Below are 17,832 nucleotides of genomic sequence, written 5' to 3'. Positions count from 1 at the left end.
TTCTGCTCTGCTCTCTTCTGTTCTATTCTAATGCAGGTGCAATCATAGTGACACTGCAATTGTACAACTTACAGAGAAGGGCCAAACACATTTGAAAAACTGAAAGGAATACATTCCAGCGCCCTAAGGAAGCCAGAATAAAATCAGGCATAAAATGTGCCCTCATTTACTTTTAATTTGCTGTGTTTGCAAAGATATATAGTACTGTATATGATAAAGACTGGAAAGCTTATATCTATCAAACGAAACCTAAAGTATTATAGACCTTAAGCTTAACCCACAATGAATCCTTTGCTATTCTCTGTCTTAAACTCTGTGCACCTGGAAATGTTCGGAGGTCTATAGATTATTATATTTTATATGACTAAAAGGGGATCCTTATGTGCTCACTATGCATCCATCCATGCTGAATTAGTTTCATAAAAAGACCAATAAATTCATTGGTTTCATAAAAAGACCAATTAATTCATTACTTTCATAAAAAGACCAGGCAAAATAATAGCAATCTTCGATCCAACATTGAGACAGATTCTTTTAAAGTATCACTGGTCACTGATGGCTCTTATGTTCATAATTTGGAGAAGGGGAAAGGGTGCCAGGAGTTCATATTTCACAAACATATCCCAAAGCTGCAAGGCTCACTTCATCAAAAGGTCAGTCATTTAATAGTAACAGTGCTTCCATCATCAAAACAACTCCCACCTCTTTCTATCAGCCTACCAAGATACATTGCCTCCAAGGAAAGCTTCTATTATTTCTGCATAGTATGTAGGAACTAGATGGCAAAAATTCAAAGTATTATACACTTGATTGCCTTACCAAATAATTGTGCATTCTGAAAATCTCCCGTAGAAAGAATTTTTTAGGGAAAGTAGTCCAGATGACTCAAGTGGAGGTAGAATTTAATTTCCTCAATGTGGAGCTTAATGAGATAAAAAGCACCAAAAATCAGAAAATAATTTTGCTTCTCTCAAAATGTCAAACAGTACTTTTCAGGTGTGCCTTAAAATTTAATTTTGGCACACTTCAGTATCAGCTTGGGAGTTCGAATAACAGTCTAGGAATTTTTGTTAGTCTTTCCAGAATTCTTGGACTCTCTGGATTTAATCAAACAAGCATCTCCAACTCTTACTTGAAATTTTACTTTTTGCCTCATGCAACTTAATCTCCTTGCCTATATTATTCCTTATGTCCCAAAGGTGCTTTTTCAAGAGGCAACTGGACTTTCCATTTTTTTCGTTGAAGACATTTTGCTTCTCATCCAAGAGGTTTCTTCAGCTCTGACTAGATGGTGGGGAATGGAAGGATTTATACTTCTTGCAGACAGCTGGTCATTTGCATTATTTTAGAGAGCCATTAAGGCCACCTGGAGGTTTATCTGTGTCATCAGGGTCACATTAGTGGTGCAAATGGGTGTGGAGCCTTCTTAAAACAGTTGAAAGGACTGTGTTGTAGACTGGAGATAGACAATGTCATATCCCTCTCCCGTTGTTGAGAGGGCTGATGCAATTTTGACATAGATGGCCTCTTTGACCCCTCTTTTAAACCAGCGGTCCTCTCTATCCAAAATGAGGACTCTGCTATCTTCAAAAGACTGGCCTTTGTAATTTAAATGCAGATGGACTGTTGAATCTAGTCCTGATGGGTTTGTTCCCCTATGTTGTGCATTTATGAAGTGGTTGTTTTGCATCCCCGAAATACAGATCTGCACATGGCTCACTGCACTGTACTGCATAGGCCATGTTGCTCAATTTGTGTCTGGATGTTTTATCCTTGGAGTGAGCAAGCTTCTGTCTTAGCCTACTCTTGGGCTTGAAGTATGCACGTTTGTTGTGTTGGCTGAAGATCCTCCTAAGCTTTTCCAATATTCCTGCAATGTATGGAATGTCAAAGTTGCTTTGTTTATTGTTCTCTTCGTTGTCTGTTATGGAGGAGCTCCTGCAGGGTCTTGTCTGAGATTTGATGAAGGCCCACTTGGGATAGCCACATGTTCTGAGGGCTTTCTTGATGTGTTTTAGTTCTTTTTCTTTCCCGTCTTTGCTGGTAGGCAGGCCTTCAGCTCAGTGGTGTAGGGTTTTGATGACTCCCATTTTGTGCTCCAGTGGGTGGTGAGAATTAAAATGTAAATATTGATCTGTTTGGGGGGGGGGGGGTTCTGTAAAATTTCTGTGAACGTTATTCCTTATGCATGGCATTATATAGGAATTCTGTCCATTTTTACTTTCTTCTGGCTCAAAATTAATTGATGAAAACTGATTTCTACTGCCTCTCCCCTACCCCTCACATTCCAGTTTTTAGCAAACAAGCATAATGATGCCTTGTACTTCCCCTAGAGTTTGTCCTGGATAAGGAGGTACCTCCTTTCAGTGATAATGATGATTTGGAGTTCATCATAAAGACGTATCTTGAACTTGGTTATGGTCACTCACACCCCATGTTGTATATGAGATTACGGGTAATCTGACAAAGCTGATAGTGACAAGAGGTTTTTATAGACCAATTTGTGGATCTTCATCCACAAATATGTGTCAGGCTCCTTGATTTTCTCTCTTTTGAAAAATAAACGGGCTTATCATTTCCTTTCTGCATTGCTCTATAGTTTATAGAAGGGGTGTCAAACCCCTGGTCCAGGCTGCAGCATGCCAGCAACTGGGCTGCACAAACAAGGAAAACCCCATCCGTGGGATGCAGGCAGCATGTGAAACTATGCCCCCACTGGTCCATGGAAAAACCCTTCTCCATAGAACTGGTCCCTGATGCTTAAAAGGTTGGGGACCCTGGTCTATAGGATTGTGCTGCTAAAATTCTACAGGAAATTATCAATTTACCATATATTTCTATGGGGATTAAAGCAAATTATTCTGTGGGGAAATTGGGATTAAAACATGGGGTTGCCTTAGATTAAACATACTTATTTCCCATTTATTCCAAGGTCCTCCAAAGTATTAAAAAGGGTGGAATGTTTAGCCCTGGTCTTTCCATGAAGATACCTGTCAGACCTACCCCAATCCCACCCCTTAAGAAAGAAAAGCCTTCTACTCCATTTGGTTTTTATACTAAGAGTATTGGATGCCAGCTCTGAAAGTACCTCGCTTGCTGGATACAAAAATAAGGTGTAGGTTTGCCCCCAACCCATTTCTCCCCCCACCCCCATGACTGATCCATTTCCAGCCATCTGGAGCTCATCAATATGTTTTGAGAACTCTGAGATGTTTGGGGGTAATCCACATATTTCTCAGGGTGCCTGGCCGTGGGATGCTGGTACACACAGGATCAGGTTGCTCTGGGCCTTTTCACCTGTCATTTCCCTTCCCAATTTCCTATCATGTATACACAAAGTTTTATTGCTCTTTCATCTTTCCCTCTTTCATCTCTCCCCGCCCCAAAAAAACTTCTTATTTTTATGGCAGGATGTGAGCCAGGTAGATCTGACAATACCACTGTAGCATTACTATATGCAATGGCACTCTGTGTTTCAGAAAGTACTTAAAAAGTGTGGGGGGGGTCGGGGGGGGTTTCAACCGGTTTGTGGCGGTCCCTGCGAACTGGTTGGTCGGCGAACCCGGAAGTAAGTAACTTCCGGGAACGGCGAAGGGCCCACCCGCCCGCCCGCGGTCCTTACCCAGTTTTGACGAGTTCTGCACTTCCACGCATGCGCAGGACGCATACAGCGCTTGCGCGATCCTCCAGGAGCAGCTGGAGCATCGCGCAGACGCTAGTACGCATGCGTACACCGCGCCCGTGCACGAGGATGCCGCCGGCCCCATTCCAACCGAACTGGTTGGAACGGGGCGAGAAACTCACCCCTGGTGGGGGTGGGGTTTCAGTGTCTGTATGTATCTGTGCATGTTTTGTGATTTAGGAGATGCATTATTGAGGACCAAGCTGTAGCCTTCCCCAAATGGCACCATGGCTTCTACCACCCTTCCTAAAGCTATGATGCAGTTCATAGCCCATCCTATCACCACCCATCATCATCCATCACCCATCATAAACAATGTTATTGAGTTAGCACTCCATTACAGGTAATTCTCAAATTACGACAGTTCACTTAGCAACTATTCAAAGTTACAACGTAAATACTCACCCACCCCAAGTACTTACGACCCAGTCCTGAAGTTACTAATGTTGTAGCACCACGGCAGTCGTTCAACCTTATGAACGACTGCAGAGGCGCTGTAACATTTGGCCTCCCTATTTCCCCATTTCCCACCGGTCTCCACAGGCACTGGGCCTGTGGAGACTCCCTTACCTTGCGAAGATCTAGCGAGCTGTCTTCTCTCTGTCGCAGTTTCTTTGCCTGCTTTGGTGCTTCATACCTTTGATGCATTCGCAGACAACAGAGGCCTAAAGTACTGTGAGATCATACGAGATCAATAACATGAGATCTCACACTACTTTAGGCCTCTATTCTCTGTGAATTGAGGCTTGGATGAGATCTGTGGCAAAAGGCTTTGCAAACAGAGGGAGGGCTTCAAACTGTCATGCCTTCCTTCCAGGTGTGATATTCACTTACCTTCCCTACTGTTTCTCAAATGTGAGCACGTGTTCATTCAGCCTTCCGCACTGCACTTTGCCTTAAAAGGGGGCCTAAATGGGATGCCATAGAGCCAGGGTGGGCGGGCGGAGTCACATGATTTCCGCTACCGGTTTGCGCAAACTGGTCTGAACCGGCAGAATACCACCTCTGCTTCCCTCCATTTGCCATGTCCTTGCCTGCAGGGAGATTGCATCCCTGTAGGCTTTGGTAATCTTTGAATAAGTTCTTGCCACCAAAAACAGAGCTTGGGAAGGACGCGACTATTGTCTTTGCAAAATGGCATTGCGCCAAAAATGTTTTCAGGGGCAAGGGCTTTTTGCTGATGACCAGGGCAGAGATGGGTTCCTACCAGTTCGCACCTATTCGGTAGAACCGGTTTGTCAAATCAACCGAACCAGTTAGAAGAGGTTCCACCAGTGGACCTGGAAAGCAGGCCACACCTACAGAAGAGGTTCCAAAAAATTTTGAAACCCACCACTGGACCAGGGGCTAGAGAGAGATCGCAAGCTGAGCAGGGCATGCTCTTCCCTCTCTCCCTCTGTTCTCATTGCTCTGCTTTTGGAGCACTGGGAGCAGACAAAGAAATTACGGCAGAAAGGAGACATCTCGCTAGATCTTCACAAGTGAGACCTGGCATGGCAGGATGGGGGAGGAGCAATTTTGGAGAGCATGGGGTATCTCAGTGGGTTGGGAGAATCCTTGGGTGGCCTGTTCCATCACTACTCCCCCCTCCCCCCAATGGCCTTTCCTACCCTGTGCACTTAACGATTTGCACATTCAGTTAGTGAATGTGTGGGTGAAAGCAGGGAGTTTTCACATTCACTTTATGTGATTAACTCCAATGAATTGTTGGGTTATAGCAATAGCAGTTAGACATATATACCGCTTCATAAGGCTTTCAGCCCTCTCTAAGCGGTTTACAGAGTCAGCATATCGCCCCCACAGTCTGGGTCCTCATTTCACCCACCTCGGAAGGATGGAAGGCTGAGTCAACCTTTGAGCCGGTGAGATTAGAACCGCTGTACTGCAGATAACAGTCAGCTGAAGTGGCCTGCAGTACTGGACCTTAACCACTGCGCCACCTCGGCTTAAGGGTTATGAATGTAATTGGCAAGTTCCATTACATTCATAACTTGAGGACTATTTGTACTTCATGGCACTGCAGTTCCCTCTTTATTCTAAAAGACCAAGTACAATTGTACCTTCTATAGTTCATAGATCAAAGTTACCATAATCTTCCGAACTCTGGGATAATACAAAGTTTTAATCCAACACACACAATAGGCAGCAGATTGTGGAAGGCTGTTCTAGTCCCATTGGGAGTCATCTGCTACTAAAACTATCATGTATACAACTTTTAACTGGGAGAAAGGCAAAATGTTTTCAACCAAGTAATGCTGGGATCCTTTTTTTACTTTTGTGAAAATTAAAGTTTAACCTGCCTATTGGCCTTGAACTTGCGGTTCTACCACAAAACCGTGGAGTACAAAATCGCGCTCAACGAAAGCGCGCATTTGATGTCATCACAGCGCGACGAAAACATCGCGCTGTGATCGAAAAATGTAAAAATAAAGCGAAAACCTTACCCTACCCCCCCAAACTTACCCTAACCCCCCCAAACTTACCCTAAACCTAACCCTTAACCTAACCCTAAATCTAACCCTAAACCTAACCGTTAACGTAACGCTAAACCTAACGCTAACCCTTAACCTAACGCTAAACGTAACGCTAACGCTCTAACCCTAACCCTAACGCTTAACCTAACCCTAACCCTAACCCTAACCCTAACCCTAACCCTAACCCTAACCCTTACCTTTATGTGAATCGGCTTGCTTTAATTTTAATTTTATTTAAATTTTTAATGTTTTTCGTCACGCTGTGATGACGTCACATGCGCGCTTTCGTCGATCGCGATTTTGTCCTCCGCGGTTTTGACGGGTCATGGAACTTGCAACCTCCTGTTAGCTACCCCACTGACTTTCTCCCTGCAAACTCCCACAAGCGAAGCAAATGGGAAAGCTGGGAACTTTTGAGGGAGGGAGGGAGGGAGGGAGGAAGTGGCAGGGAGAGGAAGTGGCAGGGAGAGATGGAGGAAGGAACAATGAGGGAGTGAGGGAAGAAAGGGTGGAGGGGTTGGAGGGAAGGAAGGAAGATGCTCCTTGCCACTTCCCACAAGGAAACTGAATGGAAAAGCTTGCATGAAGATGCTCTCACTTCCACTATTTTTTTTGATCACTCATGGTCATTCGGTTTCTCTATTTAGGTAAGAAATATTTCTAAAACGATGACCCAATAGGGCATGAATTATATAATAGATATTACAATTATATTAAACTGTCCCAGCTTTATTGTGAAAATCTTGGAACTTTACAAAACTTGAAAATATTCAGCCAATGAACAAGGCTATTTCTGATATTTAAAACAACACAAAAAAAAAACAGCAACAAAAAGAGACAACTTCATTTACAAACAGAAAGAACAATTCCATTGTACTGTCTCCATATTCAGACATATTCCTGGATAGAAAAAGTAAGTAAATAATAAATAGTATTCATTCATGTGGTATGCACGTATAAGTGATATTTGACATTCCACTTGAAGAATAAAGGCAAAGCAGAGATATGTGTTTATACTTTACTTATTAACCAATAAAACTAGGTCATTTAAGGTATAGAGAGAGGATAGAGAGCTTGGCTCAATGTAATTTAAAATGTAAACTGGGAAAACCTAGAAAGCAAACACCGTTGCTTAAGTCACAGCAAAGAAAAGAGAAGGAAATTTAGAACATACAACATAGATAACACAGCAACGTAAGGTTTCTTCTAGAACTGGTAGCAGTAGCAGCAGCAGACAAAATATAGTAGAAGGTGTTAATACTTCAGGAATCTCCTCAAGAAAAGAGCCTGCTGCAGGCTCTTTAGCTCTCGGCGCTGCCATTAAAGTTGGAGCCTAAATTATTGATCCCTTTCCTTGATCAGCATAACAGTCACGTCCCAGGAATCAAGATCTAAGTACACTGCGGGCCCCTGTGCTGCAGCCACTGAAATAATTAGGAGAAATTCTCATTAAAGGAGAGTGAAAGGTTTGGCGATGGAAGCAGAATCAGGGGTCTGGGTGGGTGTTTAATGTGCTCTAACAGAGTAGAGGAATGGCTCTGATCAAATCCCTCTGCAGAGCTCTGAAGTGGGGGCGGATGTCAGTTTATCAAAACCGAAAGTATAAACAGCATTCTTCCCTCCAGTGTGTGCCTGCGTGTGTGTATGTGTGTGTGTGTGTGTACGTGTACATGTAGAAATGCACACACTCAGCTAGACAAACAAAAAGCTATTGCTGATTTCAGACCTAAATATAGTCACACGGAGTAATAGAGACAAGGGGGGGAGGGGAGGGAGGAGAGGAAAAATGAATACAAATAACTAAAGAGAAAATTAATAATGGAAAATCCATCATGTACTCCTTTGAGCCTAATTTATTCATCCTGTAGAACTATGAAGGATCTGGGGAAAGAGAGGAAGAAAGCATAAAACATATGGACTTAAATCTAAAAGCACTTGGGAATTCAGACCTCACAAACCATAGCGTAACACAAAATGTCAGGAATATATGAAAATCTACATATAAAATATTATTTGCCAACTAATAGGGCCAGTCTTTTTTCAGTGATACAGGAAGAATTCATAAAATTGTTCCCCTCTGGGAAACATGCCTGGTATCTGAGAGGATGTTAAGAAAACAGTGCTCTATCCACACACACAAACACACACACACACCACTGGAAATGAGGGGAAGGGAGAGGAAGGGCACGAAAGCTGCAAGAAAATGGTAAAGGAAAAGGAGCAAAAAGCACATATAATATGAAACCCAGCAGCTATTAGAATTTAAAGCAAATTACACCTCATACATCTAATCAGAATGGTTTGAGACTATATTAACACAAACCCCATTTGTTTTCTTGTTCATTTATTCAGAGTGCAATCATATGCTGGTTCAGGGGCTATTTCAAGGTCTAGTTCAGGGGTGGGTTTCAACCGGTTCGCGGCGGTTCCTGCGAACCGGTTGGTCGCTGAACCCGGAAGTAAGTAACTTCCGGGAACGGCGAGGGACGCACCCGCCCGCGGTCCTTACCCGGTTTTGACGAGTTCTGCACTTCCACGCATACGCAGGACGCATACAGCGCCTGCACGATCGTCCAGGAGCAGCTGGAGCGTCGCGCAGACGCTAGTACGCATGCGTGCATCGCACGCGTGCACGAGGACGCCGCTGGCCCCGTTCCAACCAAACCAGTTGGAATGGGGTGAGAAACCCACCCCTGGTCTAGTTACTAGTATTACCAGTGGAAAGCAGATAAACCTTTTGGCTGTCCCATGTCCCTTCGACATTGCTTTGCTCCTGGTTTCCATGCCTGGGTGTTCTTGGGGTCAAAGGGAAAAACACAGCCAAAAGCCATGCGACTGGTGTGATTTAAAATCCTATTATTTATCAAGCAAGCCCAGTATGCAAATAGTCTCTGATGTTTCTGTATCTGAGATGCCACTTGGGAGAACAATCAAGCAATTTCTTTCTGGTGCTTTTCCTGCAGATTCAACTCTTAGGAGTTGCAACCAGCCAGGCAAAAAGTGAGGGTGGGGTAGGGCTATCCTTTCCCACACACAGGGGTCCCCCAATTCATTTTTTTTACTACCAATTCTGTGGGCATGGCTTGGCTGGAACCAGATTCACTTAATAACCGGGTTACTAATTTAACAACTGCAGTGATTCACTTAACAACTGTGGCAAGAAGGGTTGTAAAATGCGGCACAACTCACTTAACAAATGTTCCACTTAGCAACAGAAATTTTAGACTCAATTGTGGTCGAAAATTGAGGACTACCTATATGAATCTTAGACTTATCTGACACCCTAAAACTACTTCCTGAGCCATATGCATCCTGCTATATATAGGGTTCCCAATTTTTTAAGGCCAGAATTGAAGTCAGAAACTAAAACAAGCAGATTAGGGGGGAAAAAACATTTTTTTTTAAAAAAAAGCCTTTTGAATTATGTTGCTTGGTGAAGAGAGATACTATATGATCAGGACTGATCTGGGCCAACTCTGCCTTATATAAATCTCCCACACTTTGGCTCCCCTCACTGCAGTCATATTCCCACCACACCAGTGGCGGATTTCAAAATTTTTACTAGCTATTCTGTGGGTGTGGCCTGTTTTGTGGGCGTGGCTTGGTGGTCATGTGACCGGGTGGGCGTGGCCACCTTGTAAAATGTGATGAAACTCATTTAACAATACTCTTGCTTAGACTCAATTGTGATTATAAGTTCTTTTTCTCTTTCTTTCGTTCTTTCTTTTTTCCTTTCTCTCTCTCTCTCTCTTTCTTTCCTTCCTTCCTTTCTTTTTCTTCCTTCCTTCCTTTCTTCCTTTCTTTCTTCCTTCTGTCTCTCTCTCCCTCTTTATTTTTTCTTTCTTTCTTTTCTTTTCCCTCCTTCCTTCTTTCTTGTGTCTCTCTCTCCAACTTTTTCTTTCTCTTTTCTTCTTTATCTTTCTCTCTCTATCTTTCTATCTTTGTCTCTCTCTTTTCTTCTCTCTCTCCTTTCCTTCTTCCTTTCTCTTTCTTTCTCTCTTACTCTTTTTCTTTCTCTCTCTCTCTCTCTCCCCCTCTCTCTCTCACACACATCCCTTCCAGTTGGCGAAAATTTCTGTTTCGCCAGCTGGGAGGCTGGCAAATAAGCCTCATTATCCATTTAAAACAAACCCTATCACCCTACACACATTTAACTGGAGTGAGTGGGGTGGGGGTGATTTTCATGGAGGCAAAAGGGGGACTCAGCACTTGGCACAGAAGGCTTCACTCCCGAGATGCCCCCGTCTTCCTACCTATAGCCATAGGCATTGAAAGCCTGAAAACACGACCCCCACGTTTTCATGAGGGCAAGCAGCTCCACAAATTGCATCGGGGAATCAGACCAATGGGAAGCGATGACTGAAAAGGAGAGACGTTTCGCTTTTGGGGCTCCTGCTCCACTCGGCTCCTGGGAGGGCTTAGATGGTGGCGGCGGCAGCTCCTGGGGAGTGAAGTCGTGGTGGCCATTGTCACCCCTGAGCTGCCCGCCGAGTCTCTGAGGCACCTGTCGCTTGCAGGAGGAGGAGGAGGAGGGGCAGCATAAAGCAGTCCCACCTTAAACCGAAGCCTCTGAGTAACTGGGAAAGAAAGCCATGCTTGGAACTTGCCGAAAACTGCCGCTCGAAAAGTACAGCTTTCTTTCCCAGTTACTCAGAGGGTTTGGTTTAAAGTGACACTCCTTTACACTGCCCCTCCTCCTCTTCCTGCACTAGATTTCTTTTCTTCCAGAATGGCAGGGGGGGAAACCCGCCTTACTTCCAAGCTCCACCACAGCAGCCCTGCCAGAAGGGTGAGGGGGACTCCTGCTTGACAGAGGGGATTACTGGGTCTTGACTGCCTAGTGCAAGTAGTGTAGGTGTGTCGTTCTTCTCTCCCCCCCCCCCTCACACACATACACCATTTTCCTCATGTCTGCCACTGACAGCTCTCAAAGAAAAGGAAGTGTAAGGACTCTTACCTTGGGAAGGGGTTGGATTAGATTAGAGATTGAGATTTGTTTTATTTATATGCCGCCCTATTCCCGGCGGGACTCAGGGCGGCGAACAACTCAAGGGGGGGGAAGGGAACACAAAAATACAAGACAAGCATTTAAAATAGCCAACAGCCACATAAATCGAGAGGGAAGGGAGCTCATCAACCCCAGGCCTGCCGACACAGCCAGGTTTTAACAGCTTTTCGGAAGGCCTGGAGAGAGGTGAGGGTCCGAATCTCTGCGGGGAGTTCGTTCCAAAGGGCCGGAGCTGCCACAGAGAAGGCCCTCCCCCAGGTCGTAGCCAGATGGCATTGGCTGGTAGACGGAACTCGGAGGAGGCCAACCCTGTGTGATCTAATGGGTCTTTTGGAGGTAATTGGCAGCAGGCGGTCTCTCAAGTACCCAGGTCCAATACCATGAAGGGCTTTATAAGTGACAACTAGCACCTTGAAGCGTATCCGGAGACCAATGGGCAGCCAGTGCAGCTCGTGGAGGATAGGTGTAACGTGGGTGTACCGAGGTGCACCCACAATCGCTCGCGCGGCTGCATTCTGGACGAGTTGAAGTCTCCGAATACTCTTCAAGGGCTGCCCCATGTAGAGCACATTGCAGTAGTCCAGTCTTGAGGTCCTCCATGTTCCTTTGCATCTCTCTGTGTTCTCTGTCCCATTTAGTCACAAACAGCCCCATTCAATTTGAAGTTGGTCGCAAACTCTCACGCCGTGCGGGCTTCTTCCAACAGCTCAATCCTGTGTTCCTGTTCCTTCTTCAGCTGTTGGAAGAAGCTTGCGTGGCATGCGCTTCCTTCTCTTTGACAGCAGCCTAGTTTCCAATGGGGGGGGAGGGAGTCCCTACCAGAAGCTCAGTCTTCTCTTCCCCTGTAATGCATGGATTTCTTCCCCCCCCCCCCCCCAAACTGGAAACCAGGCTGCTGTCAAAGAGAAGGAAGTGCGCAAGGGCTTCTTCCAACAGCCGTAGAAGGAACAGGAGCGGAGGATTCGGCTGTTGGAAGAAGCCCACGAGGCGCGCGCTTCCTTCTCTTTGACAACAGCTTGGTTTCCAATAAGGGGGGGGGGAGAGAAATCCATGCGTTGGAGAGGGAGGAAAGGGCGTCCTAGCAGAAGTTTGGCCTTCTCTTCCCCTTTAACACATGGATTTGTGTTACACGCCACGTGGGCTTCTTCCAACAGCCGAATCCTCCGCTCAAGCAAAGGAAGTGGGTGGGCAGGGCAAGCAAGGTGTGGACAAGAGAGAGTGGCAAGTGGGGGGGAGGCAGGGGGCGAGTGGGGGGGGCAGGGAATGGACGCAAAATTCTTCCAACAAATACGTGTGTACCAGACCGGACTGGCTGAAACCCACCTCTGCACCACACAGATTCTAAAAGTGTAGCATGCCCCACTCAAAAAGAAATTTCTGAAAACTAAGGTCAAAAATAGAACTTTGGAGGTTCTACGAGGATCCTTTTTTTTTCTGGAGGAAATGAAACATGTTACTCGACACTATCAACTTGTAAGCAAAGGGGGGAGTTGCAATAGCATAGTCTTGTGTTGCTTTGCTTTCTCAGGACTTGGCCAACATGAATTTTCCTTTGAATCACAAAATTCTGCAGGAGAATCTCAAGATCATTCGTCCATCAAAGCACAAGTAGGTCATGTAACAAGACCATGAGCCCAAACTTCCAAGCGAATGGAATGGGATGGTGAAGAAATTCAAAGTTTTGAAATGGGCATGTCAAAATCTGGACCTTACCTTCAAAGAAATGAAGGTGTGCAAGACTTGAAACAAGTAGCTTATGGCAGAAAATTCTCAAATGTTACTAGGTTGAATTAAGTTGCCACGGCGGAATGGGACAAAATTCCTACACAGCAATGTGCTGACGAATTACAGATCACATGAAGTGTTTGGTTGGACTTATTGAAGATTTAAAAAAAACACGATGCTACAGGTACTGAATCTAAGGATTCAGTAGATTTTTACGATGGCCCAGTTGTGTTAGATAACTTTCTTTATGAACTTAATAAAATAAGCACCAAACTATAATCTTATTTATTCACTCAGGTTTTCTTTATATTTAAATATCCACATGAAGCTTTGAAAGGAAATCAGTGCAATGATTTGCAAAGATTCAGAAAATCCAAAAGGGGCAAATGCTTCTTTTCGTAGAACCATGACTCTTAAAATAGGCTACAACAAATAATGCTTGTGAGGAACTACTCCCCCCCCCCCAAAGACCTCAAAATAACTGTAGCATCTGCTATTTGTGCAAAGTTACAGGAATGCTGCTGGAGATAATGAATTGGGCATCTTGGAGCTGAGGTGGGTTTCAGAGGACACACTTGGTCTCATACCAAATGGTTACTCCTTGACTGTTTGTTGACCCAGCACATGGGTCTCAGCAGAGCAGTTGAAGCGAGCCAGAGATGCGCCCCAAATTCTGGAGGTGAATGGGCAAGAGCCATAATGCCATGCAGAGTGGCTGACACTGAACATCTTTGCACTGTTTGGCCTCAGTAATGCCAGGCCAGTTGTCATGTGCCAGCATGGCAGCAGCCAAGGCCCTCAGCTTGTTAGACTGAAAGAATGTGCCGTTTTAATTAATGATATGTAAATATCCTTGAATGGGCTGCATTTGCATATTAAGAGAGATTTGCGGAATCTGCGGAGTAATATATTTTAATTAAGGATTAATTAAAAATAATGGGAATTTCATTTTGCCTGGCAGAATCCGTTTAGATCTGAGCACACGTCTGCTCGGGAGTCTGGTCCGACTGTTCAACATCCCACATCCTGCAGCTGAGCCTACCCCTCCCATGTTTATATGGCACCACCCGGGTTTCCAACAACAAATCAGCACCAAGAGGTGGGGGGGACGACATCCCAAGCATCCTTTCTGCGTACCTCCTTGGTGTGGTTTTGGGCTGGTTTGGGTGGTTTTTTTAAAAAAAATCGTAAAGTAAGTAAATGGCTCTGAGACACGGAACACTAGTTGTGTTGGCAATTATGTTAATGGGATGCTATTAGGCTATGATTCTATATGAGCAATTGGGGAGAAGAAATGCCTTACTGAGAGAGAATGATACAACAGACGTCTGTCTTATTGATATAGCTCCAGTGGAGCTCTCTACATAATTACACTAGGCCACTTTCCACGGGCGGGGGAAGGCCTTCGACGTGCAGATACGCAGGCAGAACTCAGAATGAAAGTCAATTTCTATCCCCGACAATAATATGTCAACTGCATGGTCAGTTGTTAAAAAGAGGTATTTATGGCTATAGCCAGCTAGAAATCTAGTAAGCAAATGCCACAGGGCTGTAGTTAGTCCAGGCTCTTCCCAAGCTCCGAGACACTTCCTAGGAGACTGTGGAGGAGTCTGGAATCAATATTAATTTCCTGGTTAACATGCTTCATTATTCTCAGCATTAAAATATTTGTTCAATGTGGTTTATAACCACAAAAAGCAAACAATGTAATGTCACAAAACACATCATTAAAAAACATTTTAACATTCCTAAAAAATCTAATGAAAAGGACCGCACCAAAGAGCAAATGGAATGTCAGCTCATACCAGTAATAAAGCATATAAACAAAGCAGAAGAAAACAACAACAACATACAATTGAAAAAAATATAACTGGATTCTGCAGAAGCTAAATATGGTCAGACAAAAATGTATTCTGGGCCAAATTTAAAGAAAACCATTTCAAAGAAAATGCAAAACACATTCCCCTAGAGAAGAAACAGAGAAGGAACCTGGCTTACAATCTTACTATCCTCAGAACACAATAAATTGGTCGATCAATTCTGGAACGATCTCCCCATGGAGATCCGGACCCACACTACCCTCCCGGCCTTCCGCAAAGCCGTTAAGTCCTGGCTGCTCCAGCAGGCCGGGGGGCTTTCGAAATATTCAGCCCCTCGGAAATTGTGACTGTTGTACATTTTAATATGTTGTGTATTATCCCCCTCCCTTGTTTTATTGTAAGCCACCCGGAGTCCTTCGGGAGGGGTGGCATACAAGCTCAATAAATGAAATGAAATGAAATGAAATGATCAATTATGAAAGGAATCTAAGGACCCAGACAAAGTACAGCTTCAGGAACCTGATCTCAAACCTAGTCAAATCCCCAGTGTTAAATTTCTGGTTGCATTCAAGCCCTAATAGTCATTCTCAAAAATTGGTGAAAATATTATATGCTTAGGTGCATCTTCTCGATTACATTGATTTAAATTTCTAGGGCATCATTTTTAGAAAGCTAGGATATTTAATAATCATTTTAAATGTTTAATCCATGTCAATAATGTCTCTTAAATCCAATTTCAGATCCTGGCATAGTGAAATACATAAAATTCTTTTTTCTTTACCTTTTATTGTGTTCTTCATTTCTGGCCACAGGTATTAAGTAAATCACTGCAGTTGTTAAGTAAATCTGGATTCCCTATTGACTGGTTGTCAAAAGGTTTCAAATGGTGATCACATGACCCTGGAACATTGCAAGCATCATAAATACATACCAGTTACCAAGCATTCAAATTTTGATCACCTGACCATGGGGATGCTGCAGTGGTCAGAAATGGTCATAAGTGTGAAAAATGATCATAAGTCATTTTTTTCCCCAATCCTGTAGTAATTTTGAATGGTGATTAAACTAATAATTCTACTACTTGTAACTTCTGTAAGAGTCAGAAACATGTTGGGCAGTTTTCCAAAGGGAACATAGTTTCCATGGAAGTTTTGGTTCTTAATACAGCAGTACCGTCTGGTCCTACATTTTTAGTGAGTTTTGTTGATAAGACTAATTGAAAAGAAACTGGAATTCTGGACAGTTGTACTGTTGTTCAAGGTTTTTGCTTGTTAATTGTTAATACAGATCCCCTACTAAAGTGTTTGAAATTCTCAAATGTCTGTTTCAGCATTTACAATTCTATTCTGGAATTTATAGTACATTGTGTGCGTGATTATTAGGCAAGTAAGTATTTTGTCCATATCATTTTTATGCATATCTTCCACCTCCAAATGGAAAAAAAATGAATGATTAGTGGATATAAGCATATCAGGTAATGTGTATTTGTGTAATGAAGGAGGGTGTGGCCTAAGGAGATCAATACCCTATGTCAGTGATGACTAAACCTTTTGGCACCGAGTGCCAAAACGGAAACGCACAAAAACATTTTTGGCACCGAGTACCAAAATGGGTGCACCCGCATGTGCCGAAAACCAGGTGATCTGGTTTTCGGTGTGTGTATGCACACTGGTCACCTGATCTGCCAGTTTCTGCATGCACACGTAAAAACCAGCTGTCCGGTGCACATGTGCTGGCTCCGCCTTGCCTTTCTAGTCCTAGTCGGGGTGGCGGGATTGATGACCCGATCCCACAGCTTTGGACAGGGAGAGAATGTTGGGTGGGGAAAGCCACCTCCCACCGCTGGAAAGCCGGAGCCCCTTCCCGGCTTCGGAATAAGCCAGTGCAGCACTCCCTCTTCTGCCACTTCTTCCAAGGAAACATGACCGCTTCCCGGCTGGCATGCCTCTTATTGCTTACCATGACAGTTTCCTGGCCAGCACATTTCCATGCATGAGGAGCTGCACACTCCTCCAGCCCTCTTGGGTCAGCTTGCCTCCCCACTGGTGGCTTCTCCTCCTCCTGGCTGCTCCAGCATCCAAGCCAGAAGCGGCAACACAAAAGCCGCCACCGGAGGCAAGGGGGCATCGGTGGCAAGAATGAGCAGGCCAGGGCTTCCCTCCCGCCCTGCCTGAGTGGGAAATTGCAGCAGTGGCAATTGCAGGAGTGCCTTGCTGGCTCAGGCACCACAGAAGAGCCAGCCAGCCCCTGTACAGACCCCCCCCCCCTTCTGCCAAGGAAACATGACTGCTTCCCGGCTGACACACCTCTTACTGCTTCCCAGCCGGCATGCTGTCCCCGGCATTCCTCCTGCGCCATGACACCACATAATTGTAATCCAGTCCAATCCAGTCCTGTTGCAGCACTCTGCCAGCCAAAAATGGGCTGCGCAGAGGCCACAGGGCAGGGGTGCAATGCTACCGGTTCTGCCCGGTTCTCTGGAACCGATGGAATAAATGCTTCTGCTTCCCCGAACCGGTAGTAACAAATGCTTTTAAAGGCTAAAAAAAAAGGTGTGTGACACAGCTGATTGTCACAGCTGATGAACTTTTAAAAAACTTTTTAAAAAACATATTTTACTACCTATTCGCCCAACTGGTAGTAAAAAAATGCTTTAAAAGTTAAAAAAAAAAGAGTTTCCGACTATCAGCTGTGCTGGGGGATGTCGGTCTTTACTTTTTTAAAGCATGTTTTACTACCTATTAGTCCTTACCCTGACTCTGTGAGGTTCCTACTTGTTGCAGGGGCCATTTTGTGTGAAGTCCAGCTGCTTTTGCATTGTGTGAGAGTCAGTTGTGTAGCTTTTGTGTTGTTTGTGTGTGAAGTGTGAAAATTGTTTTTTGAGCTAACCCGGTCACATGACCATGACCACCAAGCACACTCACCCAGTCACATGACCACCAAGCCACGCCCACCACGCCATGCCCACAGAACCGGTAGGGAAAATTTTCACATTTCACAACTATCATGTGGAGGCGCCATGGGGCCTGTTTTTGGTGGGCAGAGTGCTGCTGCAGGCTGGGGAGGCCAAAAACAGGCCACACGAGGCCTCCATGGGGCCCATTTTTGACCAGCAGAGTAGTG

General features: G+C 44.6%; 1 protein-coding gene across 3 annotated transcripts in view; it reads right to left on the bottom strand.

The window, feature by feature from the left end:
* Positions 1–17,832, bottom strand: part of PBX1 (PBX homeobox 1) — a 304,350-nt gene that overhangs the window by 183,992 nt on the left and 102,526 nt on the right. The window lies entirely within an intron of this gene.

Source organism: Thamnophis sirtalis, unplaced genomic scaffold, assembly GCF_051295495.1.
Source record: "Thamnophis sirtalis isolate CommonGarterSnake01/CBP01778 unplaced genomic scaffold, rThaSir2_p1.2 scaffold_12, whole genome shotgun sequence".
In the NCBI taxonomy this organism is placed as follows: Eukaryota; Metazoa; Chordata; class Lepidosauria; order Squamata; family Natricidae; genus Thamnophis; species Thamnophis sirtalis.
This window is presented reverse-complemented; position numbering and strand designations above follow the sequence as displayed.